The sequence below is a fragment of the Macrotis lagotis genome, chromosome 6 (assembly GCF_037893015.1).
Source record: "Macrotis lagotis isolate mMagLag1 chromosome 6, bilby.v1.9.chrom.fasta, whole genome shotgun sequence".
Taxonomy (NCBI): Eukaryota; Metazoa; Chordata; class Mammalia; order Peramelemorphia; family Peramelidae; genus Macrotis; species Macrotis lagotis.
In genome coordinates, this window is record NC_133663.1 from 220,975,120 (window position 1) to 220,993,063 (window position 17,944).

General features: G+C 34.4%; 1 pseudogene; it reads right to left on the reverse strand.

Annotated features, from left to right (window-relative positions):
- Nucleotides 1-10,680: 10,680 nt before the first annotated feature.
- Nucleotides 10,681-16,519, reverse strand: LOC141492351 (ankyrin repeat domain-containing protein 26-like; annotated as a pseudogene).
- Between the last annotated feature and the right edge of the window lie 1,425 nt (nucleotides 16,520-17,944).

Here is a 17,944-nt window from a genome sequence, read left to right on the forward strand (position 1 = left end):
GTAAATTCAAGTACTTTTTAAAATTGTTGGAGGGTGGTTTTTTATGATTTTTGATTTTTTGTTTGCTTTTGTTTTCTCTATATGTAAATTTTTGTCCCTTGGCCACCAGTCAGTCTGATCTCTGGCCTCAGTCCCTGGGGATGTGGGGTAATAGATTTCGCGATCTGTGTGCCTGTCCTTGTCTGGATTCCTGTACCCTTGTTCTGGGCGGTGCGTCACAGAATTGGAGAGAATGTTTTCTTGGCAGGATGAGAGCTTTCTTGTTTTAGAGGCCGGTTGCCCATAAGGGAGAAGATTCCACAGCAGCTAGCCCTATGTTCTAAAAGGGGAGAATGTGTACTATTATGTTGTCTGGGGGAGAGTCCAGTGGGTCAACGAATCCAATAATCTTCTGCCCAACTAATCCAATGAAGTGGCTTTAAAAAATCAGTCCTGCCAACTGCCTGTCCGAAGTGAAAGTCACAAGTATTCCTTGCTCCTTGTCTTTCTTAGCTGTTCCAAATGACCTTTTCTGTGTGACACGATCCAGCCTCTGTGGTTAAGAACAAGAGGCAGTCAAGCAGCTACAAAGACCCCTCTCATGTTCCCTGAATGTTCTCACTGGCAGTGTGCCCACACCCTGCGGGGTCACTCACACCCCCAGTTTAACAGATAGGGGCGTCATCACATTCATCGCATGTTCCAAGCCTTCACGGCTTTTCTTTCTAAAATGCCACCTTCCAGCTAGACCATGGAAGAAACGGAATCTGAAATCCACCAAAGGTGATTGTGGTGATGACCAGCTACACAGACTTATTATGATCATTGTCATATCATTAGCTCAGTGGAGCCAAGCAGGCGGTAGGTGACAGGACTGTTCTGTTTGTGTAGACTAGATTTGCATATAATGTGCACAGAACTGGAAGCAGAGAAAACCTATTCCACTTGAAATGATGGCTCCTCATCCCTCTGTGCCCCAGGAACCTGGGGACATCAGTACATGGGAGGTCTGTGCTGGTTGCCGGTGGTCCCTTGTATTTTGAGACACCCTGCCTGTTAACATTTCATCAATTTCCATTTTCCAAAAAAAAAAAATCACTGTGCTAAAACTCTACAAATATTATATCATTTGATTTTTGCAATAACTCTGGGAAGGAGGTGCTAATGTTATGCTCATTCATAGTAGGGGAAACTGAGACCATAGAGGTTAAATAAGTTCTCAGGGGCATACAAAGTTTCTGAGTTGGAATTGACCTTCCAGTTTCCGTACCCGATTCACAGTTTAAAAAAAGGTTTTCACAAGACAACACTGACTTAAATTAATAATTAAACAATATATATGAATATTTTTGTATCTCTTGATACTTAAAGAAAAAAGTTTAAGTAGTAAAGGAGGGAGAAGAAATGAAACCTTTCATTATGGAAACTATGAAGGGAACTTTAAAAAAATTGAGATTTTAATTCAATTTACACTAATTTTCTCTTTCTTAATCCAGGTTTATTAAGGTAGGAGTTTTCAGTCAAAAAAAGGACAGGGTAAGGGTGGATAGATAGTATTGGGAAGGAGTTGACAGAAAGAGGAGAAACAATTTTGAAAGATATGTTGATATACATTTGTGAAGCTGCTTAAGCAGAAAACCGAGTGAATAGTGAAAGAAATAAGAAAGGAAGGAAACAAAGTAACATAAAAGAAAGATTCAGCCATTCAGCCAGTTGAATGGCACCATGGTGGGGAAGGGAATTTGGTTGCTGTGAATTTTAGGAAAGGATATAAATGTAAAAGTAAAGGGGAGAGGGGAGAAGAATCTGTGACAGCTTTTAATATGCACTCATATGCAGCTGGTATTTGCGAAACCAGTATTCATGATTCTGGTAATGTCTCCTTTATGGACAAAGTACAGTTGATTTTAAAACTAGTGATTTAAAATCTAGCTAACACACTGCTCAAATTTCACTGGCAAGGATTCTCTTCTTTAAATAAACACATTTAAAAGTATCTAAATCTTGGAAAGGGATTATCATTGGTGGTAGGATTTTTATTTTCTTAGTTTCATTTAACATTTGTATTTTAAAACCATTTGTTGCTCACACCCATTTCCATTAATCTTGACTATGTTTAAATGATTTTTAATAATCAAATAAAACGTGATTAATAGACTCCATTAAAATCTTGACATTTGCCAGGTCCTATATTCTTATGGAAATTAGACTCAGGTTTTAACAACCATATACATATGATGGGAAAAGGTAATTAATCTGCAAATCACAGAATATCCATTACAAGGAAGTCAATGAGGATAGTCAGCCAACCATGAAAGAGCTCTGGCTTCAGCCATTTCAGTGAGCCTCAAACTTCAATGACCTATGGGGCTGATTTCGTTTAAGTAATCAATTTTGACTCTGTAAACCTAAGTCCAGTATAATGATGTGGACCTATGTGCAAAAGCAACATGCCAGTCCTTATACTTCTTGTCATTTAAGACAACTAAAAATATTAAGAAAAACTCAGAATACAGCCTATTACTTTTGATTTTGAAAACTAGTGAATGAAAGATATTGTAAATGATATGAATGTGGGGCCAGTTTACAACAGGACAGTTTCATTGTTTCTAATGATACGTAAAATTGTTTATTTTCACCAATTAAGAAACTATATGAAATTCAGTTTGCAAAAGTGAAAAATGTACTTTGAACCATCAAATTTCCCATCAGGATTCCATATATTTTCAATATTTACATAAATTTACTTCTCCTTTAAAAATACATTTGGAATTTAGCTTCCACACATAACATTTCTGAGACTCATGTTTGCAGTTCCTATTGCATATATTGTTTAATAAACTAAATAGAGGCTGCATAATATGATGGATAAAAAATTTCCCTGGAAGCTTGCAAGACTACAGAGTTAAGTCATATCTCTGAGACGGACTAGTTGTGTGAACCTAGGCAAGTCACTTAAACTCTCATTGATCTAAGCAATTTTCTAGATTCTAAGGTGCAGAGAAAATACTGACCTGCAGTGGTAGATGGAGTTCCCTATAACAATGAAAGCACATATCCAATCCATATTCCATGAGAAGCTCTAACATCCACATATAACTGGATGGCTATATTAGGTATGCTGAAAAATTAATAAAGCTGTTTTCATAAAATACTCAAAAACCAGTCTCTCTCTCTACATTACAGGCATAATTCATACCTGTTGTTACACTGTCCTTACAACTTATGGAAATTGTGTTCTAAATCATTATTTTAAATTGAAAATACTGATGAGTAACCTGTTTTCAGGAATTTAGTATTTTTGAGGGGTAGGGGAGTTCTTATTAGATTGATTTATAGAAAAATCAATAGAATAGATGTGGCCTTTCTTAACATGTCATTTGAGAGGGTTGTAAAAAACTTGGAGTAAACTGTAGGAGGAGATGCAGTCTTCTTTCGTCTTATGCTAGATGCAATATATTGGTCCATTGTTTCCAATAGTTTGGTTTGAGAGAGGAATTATTGTTGCAAAAATAAAACATTCCTATCCACTGACTATAAGAATTTTCACTGGATGTCTCTCTATGCATGGAATTCTTTCCTCTCTCCTCTTCATTTCATGCTCTAGCTGGCTTAAGTACAAAATAAAACCCTGCCTTCCACAATTAGGTTTTCCCAATCCCTTTTAATGTAGATGTCTCCCTCTGATGATTACCTCAAGTTAATTCTGTAGGTAGAATCTTGTTTGTGTTTAGCTGTTTCCTGTTATTCCCGTTTTGCATACCCAGCTCTTAGCCTGGTGAGAGTTACATAGTAGATCCTTAATAAATATCTATTTCTCACACACAAAACTCCATCTCATGACAGTCTTCACTGGCTGCCCCCATGCCTAGAGTTCTGTCCCTCCTCACTTCTGTTTCCAGGCTTCTTTCTGGTTGCTAAAATCTCATCTATCACAAGAAGCCTTTCTCAGTTTCCCTCAAAACTAGTGCTTTCGCTATGAAATTATTCCCAATCTATCTTTTTTTATTATTTGAGCTGTACAATTTTCTCCCCCATCTTACTTCCCTCCCAATCTATCTTGCATGTAACTATATATATAGTTTTATATAAATATATAGTTTTTAAGCAATGTTACCCTACAATCTTTGTCTCCTCTCATATATATCATACTTTAACATATATGTTAATACTCTAAAACACTCACTTCGCAGTTCCTCAAGCTCCTTAATTCATGAGATCTTTTTATAAGATAAGGATGGTTATATATGAAATCCTGACTGGAAATGTGATGGTTCAAAGTGCATTTTTTACTTGTACAAACTAAATTTTGCATATTTTCTCAATTGGTGAAAATAGACAAGTTAATAAATGAAAGATATTGGAAATAAAATGAATATGGGGCAAGTTTACAACAGTAAAGTTTCATTGTTTCTAATAACACAAATAATTATTTGCATATTTTCACAATTAAGAGTTTGCACAACAATATGACCAGAAAGGACAATGATCAATACTGGAAGGGATGTGGGAAATCTGGGACACTACTACATTACTGGTGAATCTGTGAACACATCCAACCTTTCTGAAGAGCAATTTCAGATTATGCCCAAAGGGCAACAAAAAAGTGCATACCCTTTGACCCAGCAATACCACTACTAGGTCTATACCCTGAAGAGATGATAAAAAAGGGTAAAAATATCACTTGTACAAAAATATTTATAGCAGCCCTGTTTGTGGTAGCAAAAAATTAAGTGAACGTCCTTTAATTGGGGAATGGCTTAACAAACTGAGGTACATGTATGTCAAGGAACATTACTGTTCTATTAGAAACCAGGAGGGATGGGAATTCAGGGAAGCCTGGAGAGATTTGCATAAACTGATGCTGAGCGAGATGAGCAGAACCAGGAAAAACATTGTACACCCTAACAGCAACATGGAGCTGATGATCAACCCTGAAGGACTTGCTCATTGTTTCAGTTCAACAAGCAGGGACAATCCTGAGCTATCTGCAGTGGAGGATACCATCTGTAACCAGAGAAAGAATTCTGAACTTTGAACAAAGACCAGAGACTATTGCAGTCAAACCAGGAAAAAAAGTTCTATTATTATGTAATTTTACTATCTCATACTTTGTTTTTCTTCCTTAAAGATATGATTTCTCTGTCATTATATTCAACTTAGATCAATGTATAACATGGAACCAATGTAACTAATGTAAACATTAGCAGAATGCCTTCTGTGGGGGGTGGGTGAAGGGAAGCAAGAATGGGGGAAATTTTGTAAAACTCAAAATAAATAAAATCTTTAATAAAAAAAAGAAAAGAAAAAGAAAGTTGCCCTGGCAGCTTGCAAGACCACAGAGTTCAAGTTATGCCTCTGAGACAAATGAATTGTGTGACCATAGGCAAGTCATTGAACCTCTAAGTAATTTTCTAGATTCTAAGTTGCAGAGAAGATACTGACCTGCAGGGTAAAGGGAGTTCCCTATGGAAATGAAATCATATATATCCAATCCATATTCCATGAGAAGCTCTAAATATAACTGATGGTTGTATTAGGCATGCTGGAAAAATTAATATGGTTTAACCTATAAACTACACAGTCTCTCATTACATTATAGGCTTATGCCTGTTCTTATATTGTTTTTATAGCTTATGGAAACTGTATTCTAAATCTTTATTTTAAATTGAAAATACTGATGAGTTACCTGTTTTGAAGAATTTAGGATTTTTGAAGGACAGGGGAATTCTTGTTAGAAATATTTAAAGAAAATTCAATAGAATAGATGAAACCTTTTTTAATAGATGTCACTTCAGAGGGTTATAAAAGACTTGGAGCAAACTGTAGGAGATGCATTTTCTAGAAATATTTGAGTCCTCTGCCCTGTGCCAGATATAATAGATTGGCCTAATGTTTCCAATAGTTTGGTTTGAGAGAGTAAGTGCTGTTCCAAAAAGAAAACATTCATATCTTCTGACTGTAGGCATTTTCACCAGATGTCCTGCTGCTCCCCACCTCCACCCCCATCCCTGTGAGGGGAATTCTTTCCTCTCTCCTCTTCATTTCTTGCCCTATCTGGCTTACTCAAGTCCAAGATAAACCCTGCCTTCTACAAGGAGGTTTTCCCTATCCCCTTTAATGTGGATGTTGCCCTCAGTTGATTATTTCAAGTTTATCCAGTATGTAGTACCTTGTTTGTACTTAGCCATTTCCTGTTGCTTCCCCTTTTACAATGTAATATCCTTGAGAAGAGGGACTATCTTGACATTCTTTGTATCCCCAGAGTTACGTAAGTAGATCCTTAATAAATATCTATTTCTTACACATAAATTCCATGTCCTGACATTCTACACTGGCTGCCTCCATGCCTAGAATGCTGTTCCTCCTCAGTTCTACCTCCTGGCTTCCGTGTAGTCTCTGATAAAGTCTCACCTATCTCATCTATATTTCCCTTCAAACTAGTGTCTGACCTCTGAGATTATTCCCAATTTATCTTGCATGTATCTTGTACACCAGACATGTATGTTACATCACCTCAACTAAGCTCTTCCTGAGGCAAAGCAATGCTTTTATATTTAATTTCCCTAAACAATTCATTATCCCAATTTCCATGGAAAGCTCTTTTGAACCTTTTCATTACTCCTCAACCTTTCATGGTTCACTATACAGATTTTCAGTTAAAAAGCTTGCCACCAAATGAGGCTATTACCTGAGACCATCTTGTACCCCATTGTTCTTCTCAAAGATCAACCAATGCCTTCTGCCACCATCTCCTCCTTCAGCCATCTCAAAGAGGTGGCGTTTCTTCTAGTCAATGAAAATGCTCCTATGTTTCCAAGTAAGACTCTTATTTCTTATATCCTCCACCAAATTGCTCCATCTATCCTTCCTGTTTTCACTTTCCTTCAATCTTTCCTGCCTACTGGCTACTTCCTTCCTAGTCTACAAACATGCCCATATTTTCTCTCCATTCTCAAAAAACTTTACTTGATCCACCTGTCTCCATTATCATCGCACATCTCTCCTGTCTCTTGGACCTAAATACCAGAGAGGACCCTTGACAACAGATATCTCGTGTCATTTTATTTGACACTCTACAGTCATGATTCCAAACTCTCCCTGCCATGTCTAACCATCTTTTCTCAGTTATCATCTTCCTTGTCTTCCTTGATTTTGAAACAATAAGGATCTTATCCATGATGTTCCCTTCTCTCTTGGTTTTGTAGCTCCTTTCTGGGCTCTGCTTCCTAGTCTGGGGTCCCCGCCTCAGTCTCTTTGCTGATGAACTAATCCAGGCCCAGGTGGAATGAAGAAGAGATTAAATACCTAAACAACACTATCTCAGAAAAAGAAATTCAACAAGCAATCATTGAACTCCCTAAAATAAATCTCCAGGGCCTGATGGATTCACAAGTGAATTCTACCAAACATTTAAGGAACAATTGGTTCCAATTCTCTATAAACTTTTGGAAAAATAGGGAAATATGGAACTCTGCCTAACTCTTTCTATGAAACCAATATGGTGCGCTTACCTAAACCAGGAAGAGTTAAAACAGAGAAAGAAAATTATAGACCTATTTCCCTGATGAATATAGATGCAAAAATCTTAAATAAAATCTTAGCAAAATGATTACAAGAAGTTATCACTAGGATAAAACATTATGATAAAGTAGGATTTATTCCAGGAATGCAGGGTAGGTTCAATATTAGGAAAACTGTTAGTATACTCAATTATATCAACAACAAACCTATCAGAAATCATATGATCAATATCAATAGATGCTGAAAAATCTTTTGACAAAATACAGCATCCATTCCTATTAAAAACAATAGAGAGGGTAGGAATAAATGGACTGTTCCTTAAAATAATTAGCAGTATCTATCTGAAACCATCAACAAGCATTATATTCAATGGGGAGAGGCTAGAGGCATTCCCAATAAGATCAGGGGTGAAACAAGGGTGCCCATTATCACCACTACTACTATTCAATATTGTATTAGAAATGCTAGTGTCAAGCAATTAGAGAAGAAAAAGAAATTGAGGGAATTAGAATTGGGAAGGAAGAGACAAAACTTTCACTCTTTGCAGATGACATGATGGTCTACCTAGAAAATCCCAAGAAATCATCCAAAAGAATACTGGAAATAATTAGCAATTTTAGCAAGGTTGCAGGTTATAAAATAAACCCTCATTAATCCTCAACATATATATATATATATCTAGCAAGATACAGCAGGAAGAGCTAGAAAGTGAAATCCCATTCAAAGTAACCTCAGACAGTATAAAATACTTGGGAGTCTATTTGCCAAGACGGACTCAGAATCTTTTTGAAAATAATTATAAAACACTTCTCACACAAATCTAATCAGATTTAAATAACTGGGCAAATATCAACTGCTCATGAATAGGTAGAACTAATATAATAAAAATGAGAATTCTACCAAAACTAAACTATCTGTTTAGTGCCCTACCAATCAGAATTCCAAAAAATTAATGAGTTAGGAAAAATTGTAAGTAAATTCATATGGAGAAATAAAAAGTCAATCATTGCCAGGAGCTTAATGGGGAAAAAAGTGCAAAAGAAGGTGGCTTAGCCCTACCTGATCTAAAATTATATTATAAAGCATCAGTCATGAAAACTGTTTGGTGCTGGCTAAGAAATATACTGGTGGACCAGTGGAATAGACTAGGTGTAAAAGCAGGAGATGATTATAGTAAGCTGCTGTTTGATAAACCCAAAGAGTCCAGCCATTGGGATAAAAACTCACTCTTTGATAAAAAACTACTGGGATAATTGGAAGTTAGTATGGAAGAAACTTAGATTAGACCAACATCTCACACCCTTTACCAAGATAAGATCCAAATGGTTACAGGACTTAGACATAAAAAACAATATTATAAGCAAATTAGAAGGTCAAGGACTAGTTTACCTGTCAGATCTATGTAAAGGGAAGCAGAATTATGACTAAGGAAGAGTTAGAGAACATCACCAAAAACCAATTAGATGATTTTGATTACATTAAATTAAAAAGCTTTCACATAGATAAAACCAATATAACCAAGATCAAAGGAAATGTAAATTGAGAAACAATCTTGAAAACTAATGATTCTGACAAAGGACTCATTTCTAAAATATACAGAGAACTGGGTCATATTTTTAAAACAAAAAGCCATTCCCCAATTGACAAATAGTCAAAGGATATGCAAAGGCAATTTACAGATGAGGAGATCAAAGCAATCCATAGCCATATGAAAAAATGCTCTAAATCATTAATTATTAAAGAAAGCAAATTATAGCTTCTCTGAGGTACCACATCACACCTCTCAGATTGGCCAATGTGACCAGGAAGGATACTGATGATTGTTGGAAGGGTTGTGGGAAATCTGGGACACTATCACACAGTTGGTGGAGTTGTGAACTCATCCAACTCTTCTGGAGAGCTATTTGGAACTACGCCCAAAGGGCAAAAAAATGTGCATACCCTTTGACCCAGCAATACCAGTACTGGGTCTATACCCTGAAGAGATGATGAAAAAGGTAAAAACATTACTTGTACAAAAATATTTATAGCAGCGCTGTTTGTGGTGGCAAAGAATTGGAAATCCAGTAAATATCCTTTAATTAGGGAATGGCTTAGCAAACTATGGTATATGTATGTCATGGAACATTATTATTCTATTAGAAACCATGAGGGATGGGATTTCAGGGAAGCCTGGAGGCATTTATAGGAACTGATGCTGAGAGAGATGAGTAGCACCAGAAAAACACTGTATTCCCTAACAGCAACATGGGAGTGATGTTCAACCTTGAAGGACTCGCTCATTCCATCAGTGCAACAATCAGGAACAATTCTGGGCTGTCTGCAAAGGAGAGTGCCATCTCTATCCATATGAGGAGCTGTGGAGTTTGAACAAAGCTCAAGAACTATTCCCTTTAATTTATGAAAAAACAGATATCTTTTTGTCTGATCTTGTTACCTCTTAGACTTCTCTCCTTTAAGGATATGATTTCTCTCTCATCACACTCAATTTGGATCAAGGTACAATGAAACAAAAAGAAGACTGACAGATTGCTTTCCATGGGGAGGGGGAAGTAAGATTGGGCGGAAAATTGTGAAACTCAAATAATATCTTTAATAAAAATTAATTTAAAAATAGTCTATTGTCCTAAATTTTAAAAGAAAGCAGTTGCTAGTTTTTGGAATTTCATTGAAAATATAATTTAGTGTTTAAAATGTCTACATTAGTTCAAAATTGTTTGGCTCGAAACTAGTCACAGTGATAAGCATGTTTAAATAGGTATGAATAGGGTAATTATGTTTGACGGTATCACAATTCAGAAGTCTAATGTGAATTATATTATTCCTAACATAACTTTTAAGTTATATATTTCAAATAATTTATTCTATTGTAATATTATATTTGGTTTTAGGATAATTAAAATTCATCAGTATTTACTTACAAGTGATTGACTATGCAGAATTATTAAATTAAAATGCTACCCTTAAAATTTCAAGGACTACACAACATTTTTAAGCAAAATAAGTCATCTTATCTAAAAGATGGGTATCAGGCTGATTTTTATCACATTATTTTTCCTTGTCCTAACAAATCAGAATTTTTATAATGAAAGTTGACAACATCATTTGTCTCTTGAAAATTTAAATTTCTAATTATTTTATAAAATTTACAAATGCTTATCAAATGATATTAAAGTCCTACCTCTCTTCTTTTTCATTTTCATATTTACACATTTGCTCTCTTAAGTAATTACATTCATTGATTAACTATCTTTTCTAGTATATGAATTTGTTTTTTATTATCAGCATGAACTTTTGTCAAGAGATCACTGAACTGGTCTTGAACATTATTTATTTTCTTTATTGACACTGTGGTGTTGGACATCTGCAAGTTCTTGTCAAAGCAATATATTTTCACAGTGGATTTGGGCAGAGCTTTCTTGGATGGACTCTTGTTTAACAAGATAGTGATACAATTTTTCTTTTTCCATTTGAGCTGCATTTTGAAATTCCTCCACTCTATTTTGGGTCTGCTTTAATTCACTCTGGAGGGCTTTCTAAAACTAGTGTCTTTTCTCTGAATTTTGTACAAAGGATATGTCATTTTCTAAACTATTCATCTGAATTTTAGCTTTGTAAGGTTCTTGAGAAACGACACCATTGTTGTCTCTTAGACTAGATAACTCACAATATAATCTGTCCAGTAAATGATGTGACTGTGCTCATTCTTCCTGGAAGACTTTTTGGAGATCTAGTTTCGATGTTTCACTCTGTTCATGATGACGAATAGCAAAAGTCAGACAGGAATAGTATAATTTGATTTTTAACTCTAGTTTATCTCTATTTTTGCTTTTCAGTCTCCAGTTTAGACGTCAACATTGCTATTTCAGATGTTAGAACATTTATTTTTTCACTGTACTGGAATCTTTTTTAATGCTTCTTCATTCAGTTTTAAATCCTTTGTTAAGATCATCATTCTTTGCTTTTAAAAATTCATTTTCTTTTGTACATAGATTCTCTTTTTCCTTATTCTTAAATTTTACTCCTTCTAGTTCCAGTTTGAGGGAGGTAACTTCTTCCTGTAGCGTATGAATTTTATCCAGCATAGCTAGTTCTTTTCCATGGCTATCAGAAATCTAAATACAATAAACAGAAAAAAAATTGCTACTCAAAATAAAATTGTGCATTCTAGTTTTTCCTTAGTAATTAAAAATAAACCAAGGTGTCAAGAAGCAAGGTATATTCAAAGAAAAAGTAATTTGAAGGACTTTCATTTACTTCATCTTTCTGTCAGACTTAATTTTCCCAAAGAAGAGACTTTAAAAATGCTCCATCAATCAAAAGACTACTTAAGATACTCAGTCTACAAAAGAGATGGACATTTCAGTATATGAAACAAACTACAGTACATTTTACAAATTGTGTCTGCCTTTCAGCATATTTTATTTTCTTCGTTGTATCCATTACGTGCCAAACTGGTTTTTTATAGTTACCGTAAAATAACAATATCAAATATTTATAGAGGTCTTTTTAAAGTTTAAAAAATTCTTTTCCTATATTATCTCATTTAGGTCTTGTAACAGCCTTATGAAACAAATATTTATATTATCCTCAATTTACAGAAGAGGACATTGGTTAGGAGAAGGAAATAACCTGCTCATTGTCACACAGCTAGTAAGTGTTGGAAACAGTATCTGAATTCAGGTCTCCTCAGATTCCAGATCTATATTCTTTTATAATAGATCATTTCCTCTTAGGTGTTGAAGAATTGCAGTTGTTCAACCATTAGAGTCCCTGTCCTGGTACAATTATGTTAGCTATAGACCAATAAAGTTATAATAGTCTCTCAATCTGTTTATTATAGAACCCCTTTTAGTTGTTATGAAGTCCACAATTCTCATTTTGGGGATGAGAAAAGTGAGACCCAGGGTGACATCTATAGATGGTAACCTAACTCAATCCATCAAATAGTAAAATAATGATAAAAGAATTACTGAGGATAAAGTATAAAAAGTTGATGCTGCACTTCCATCATAGCAAAGCTGTTCCAGGAACATTTGGTCCCATTCAGGGCTGGAGGAGAAAAACTATATCACAAAGCTTAAAAGCCCAATTCTATGAGATTCCCTTAAATAAATCTACTCAAAATAAAATTGTGCATTCTGATAGTTCCTTAGTAATTAAAAATAAACTCCAAGGTTTCAAAAAGCAAAGTATATTCAAACAAACAGTAGATGACATAAATGAAGCACTTTGTTCCCCAGGCACCAAAGTTTTACTGAGGGCCAACAATCCTAATGATTTCCTTGAAATCACTGTTGGGAAAATAAAGAAAGAAAATGAAAAATCCTGTATTTGGCAGTTGATGACCTTGTGTTTTTATCATGTTGCCCAATGATGAATGTGAATGAATGAATCTTTGCATTGTTTACAACCTTATTTTGAAAAATCAAAGTGAAATTTATTCTTGTTGCAATTATTTTATTTCTTCTCTTTCTTCCTTTCTTTCTTTTTTTTAGATTTTTTTTAAGGCAATGGTGTTAAGTGGCTTGCCCAAGGCCACACAGCTAGGTAATTATTAAGTGTCTGAGGTCGGATTTGAACCCAAGCATTCCTGACTCCAAGGCCAGTGCTCTATTCACTGTGCCACCTAGCCGCCCCTATTTCTTCTCTTTCATAAAATAGAAACAAGACAATAAGGTGATACAGAGCAAACTATTATCAAGTTTTAAAATCCTTAGTTTTTGCTGTGGAAAGGCAAAAAAGATGAAATCCCTTAAGAAAAATGGTTTGTGCCTGAGGTGTCACCTTCTAGCTGGCTGCAATGCTTTCACTCCTTAAGGGTTAGTGAAACTGATAAGGCAGAGACTCTACTGAGAACCTGGGCCTCGGTCTCTGGAAGAATCATTCAATCAAAAGAACTGACAAAAGCAAAACAACCAACTTGCATTGATTTTGTTCACAGGCATGTCATTGTTTGTCTGTTACAGTCAAATCCACTGAGGATGACAAATATGTTCAAAAATGAAGAACACAAATTCTGACTTTTAGATTTGAAAACCACCAAAGTGAATACCTCCAAACTCTGAGTTGCTTTGGAAGCAACTGTTTGTCTTTCCTTTTGCTTCCAAACATGATTATTCAGAATTCTGTCTTGCAAAGTTCTGGCACTCAGTTCCTTAGAAAGTTGTCTTTGAATGTCATTTTATTCTTCTTCTACCTGGAGACAACAATTTCATAAAATTTTTAATCATTTTTTCTTCAAAGGTCAGTAAAAACATTTCATTTTTTTTGGTTTTTGCCAGGCAAATGGGGGTTAAGTGGCTTGCCCAAGGCCATGCAGCTAGGTAATTATTAAATGTCTGAGGTCGGATTTGAACCCAGGCACTCCTGACTCCAGGGCCAATGCTTTATTCACTGTGCCACCTAGCTGCCTGCAAAACATTTCATTTTAAAGTAGAATGTAGAATCTAAATAATTGCAAAGAAAATTGTTGAGCAAAAAAAAAATCTAAGAAAAATAGGCTATTGAAAACAAAAAATGGGGCTGTTAGGTTGGGTAGCTTAGGTTTGCACAGTCAGCATGTACCTAAAATGAGACATGAACCTACTTCTCCAAACAGGACATTCAAGGACTTTGAACTTCTAGCCAAAATGTATCATATTTAGACACAAAGGACGATGCTATAGCCCAATTAGGAGATAAGGAATAATTTATCTGTCACATCTATAGAGGGGGGGACAAGTTTATGACCAAGCAAGAGAGAACAGTATGAAATGAATAATGGATAAAGTTCAGTACATTAAATTAGAAATTTTTTTCATAAATAAAACCACTGCAATCACAATTAGGATGAGTGAATACAGCTGGGAAGCAAATTTCACAGCTAGTTTTCTGATAAAGATCTCCTTTCTAAAATATATAAAAACTGAATCAAATTTGTAAGAATACAAGTCATTTTGCAATTGATAAATGGTCAAAGGATATGAATACAGGCAATTTTTAAAAAATTAAAGCTATCCCAGGACATATAAAAAAGGATCTAAATCATTATTGATTGATTAGAGAAATGCAAATTAAATCAAGTTTGAGATATCTCTTCACACTTAGCTGATGGGCTAAAATGCTCTATGTTGGAGGGGACACAAATGTGCTGTTGGAGGATTTATTCACTGCTCCAACCAAACTGGAGAACAACTTGGATATATGTCTAAAAGGAATATGAAACTGTGCATACCCTTTTGAACCAGCAACACCATTAGGATGTTTGTTTCCCAAAGAGATCATAAAAAAGGAAAAAGACTCACACATGTAAAACATAGTTATAGCAGTTGTTTTTTTGTAGTAGCAAAGAATTGGAAACTGAGGGAATGCGCAACAACTTGGGAATGGCTGAACAAATTGTGGTATATGAATATGATGGAATCTTATGGTTCTGTAAGAAATCTTAAGAGGGTCAACTTCAAAAAGCCTGAAAAGATTAACAGGAATTGATGCTGAGTGAATTGCAAACTATGAGAGCTCTGTACACATTGAAAGTAAAATGAACTTTACTCCTCTCAGCAATTCAGTGAGAAAGGATAATTCTAAAAGACTTGTAAGCAAAGATACCATCTATCTCCAGAGGAAAAAGTTATGGCGTTTGAATCCAGATAATAGTATACTATATTCACTTTCTAAAACTTGCTTTGTTTTTATTTCTTTCTCATGTTTTTTGTTTCCCTTTAGTTCTTTCACAACAGAAGTAATATGAAAATGTTAAGTATGATTGAGCATGTATAATTTATACCAGATTACTTGCTATTGTAGGGAGGGATGAGGGGAAGGAGAGTGGAAGAAAAATGTTGAAGTCAAAAGGTTACAAAAAGATAAATGTTAAAAAACTAAGTTTGCATACAATAAAAAAAACAACACTCAAAAAAGTTTATACATAGAGTACTTTCAGTGCCTTCGAGTTTTGTATTCAGTGGATAGAAATTCCATAAATTGAATACATATATCCACTTAATTCCTTCCTCTACTGATATCCTTAGCTATAAATTGTTTACCGAACTGTACTACAGAAGATCAAGAGGAAATGATTTTCAAAATTCCTGATTTTTATTACATATGAATGACCCTAGTAAAAAGTTTAGAGATGATGTTGATAAAATTCCTTTATCAAATTATAAAATTTCTACATTTTCCTCATCATTTCCCATTACAACTTATTATTCAGATTTGCCATGCTCCATTTTGAAAAAAATTATTAAAATATTACAAAATAATTGTTATAATTTTGAAAATTCACTAAAAATGAATAAAACTTCAAAATATTCAAGAGAAAAATGTTACAGTGAACTCTGTGAGAAACTGAAAATTTAGTTTTCAACATTCTTTTTTTACCTTTTCTGGTACTCATCAGTATTTGAAGACCTACAATAGTCTATGGGTCTGCCTACAAGTCTGCTTTCACCATCTTCCTTAAGATTTGAAGGAAACATTTCTGATGCAGCCTGTTTATCTTATTTGGAGGTGTCTGAACCACTGAGGAGTCAGCAGTCCTGTCCATACTAGTTATGCTCAAGGAGACAATTTTCTGAATTGACAATTACAACTTAAAGAGATTTACAGGAAAAAATTACTAAGACCAAGATTCATTAGACTTTGTCTCATTATTTTCAGTACGTTACAATCATTCAAGAATAAAGTAATGAGTCAATTTTATCATAAGCATCAATTAAGAATAAGAAAACGAAATAATTAAAGCTAAAGAAGTATTAACTTTTAAATAATGTTGCATTTGAATCATACAATAAGATTTTACTTTTGTAAATATAAAGGATATGTTTCATAGGTTTAGAAAATGGCAGAGGACTCATACTCAAATGCTCCCATAGGAAAATCAAGAGATAATCTGAATGCTTTTTAAAACTATTTTTGTATATAGCATATCTCCCAATAAGCCAAACACTATTAATAAACAATCATTTATTAAGTGCTTCTGATATACCGTGTACTGGACCAAGTACTGAGGATATAAAAGCAAAAACACCATTCCCTGATCTTAAGGTGTTTACTTTCTAAAAGTGGAAAAATGCAAATGAAGATGTACACACACAAGTTATATACAGATTAGATGGAAGCAATGTCAGAAAAAAAAGGTAGTTGTTGCTAGGGGGGGACTGAGATAAGACAAACATGTAAATTTTAGAAAAACTTGGAAAGATTTACTTGAGACAAAGTGAAGTGAGCAGAACCAGGAGAACATTGTCCACAGTAACAGCTAATCTATGAACTATCAATAACTTAGCTCTTCTCGGCAATACAGTGATTCAAAGCAATTCTAAAAGACTTATGATGGAAAATGCTATCCATCTCCAAAAGAAAGAACAAACTGATGAAGTTTGAATGCAGATCAAAATAGACTATTTTCACTTTATTTTTTTCATGAACTTTTCCTTTAGGTTTATTTTTTTCTCTCACAACAGAAGTAATATAGAAATATGTTTTATAGGATTGCACATGCATTACCTATATCAAATTGCTTACTGCTTTAGGGAGAGGGTAAAAATATGATACTCAATTTGTTCAATATGAATGTTGAAAATTCTTTTTTATATAATTAGAAAAAATATTTAAAAAAGAAAGATTAGCAAGGAGGATAGTACAACTGGATAGTAGATGACGGGAGAGGTGTAAAGTGTGAGAAACCTGAAAAGGCAGGAGGAACAGGTTATAAGGACTTATGAATGCCAAAGAGAATTATTTATATTTGATCTTGGAGGTTATAGAGAACACTACAGATTAATGAGCAGAAGGAATGACCAGGTAGGATTTATGCTTTAGGAAAATTACTTTGATAGCTACTGAAGTGAAGAATAAATTGGTGTGTGGAAGGTCTTGAGTCAGAGAAAGCAATTGAAAGGTCAGTGCCATAATATAAGCAAAAGGGGATGAATTACACTGGTGGTTTTGAGACAGAAATAAACATCTCTCAGAGATGCTATGAAGGTTAGAAAATTTATTATCAGATTGAGTATGAGGAGTGAAAAGGAGTTAATGATGTTATCATGGTTGTATATCTGAGTGAATGTGAGGAAGGTGGTGTCCTTGACACTGATAGGGATATTCAGAAGGGAGAACTTGCTGATAAATGCTTATTGAATGAAAGATAACTATCTAGTCTTCAAAAAATACATCATGTAATAGTAGGTATTCTTTGGAAATTGTTCTATAAAAGAGGAAAAAGTATTATGTTGATCTGTTATATTATTTTAAAGATACGTTATTTTCCCCTGCATAACCTCAAATCCTTTGTCACAATGCTTCAATGTAAGAGAAATGCTTTCAAGTCTTTATTCAAATTTATTCAAATTCCATACCCGAGATTACAGAGTTCTCTATCCCATTAATCTTTTTGATTCTCTAGCTGTAATTTCATTTCTCTTGCTTCTGATAATTCTTCTTGTAATTTTATAAT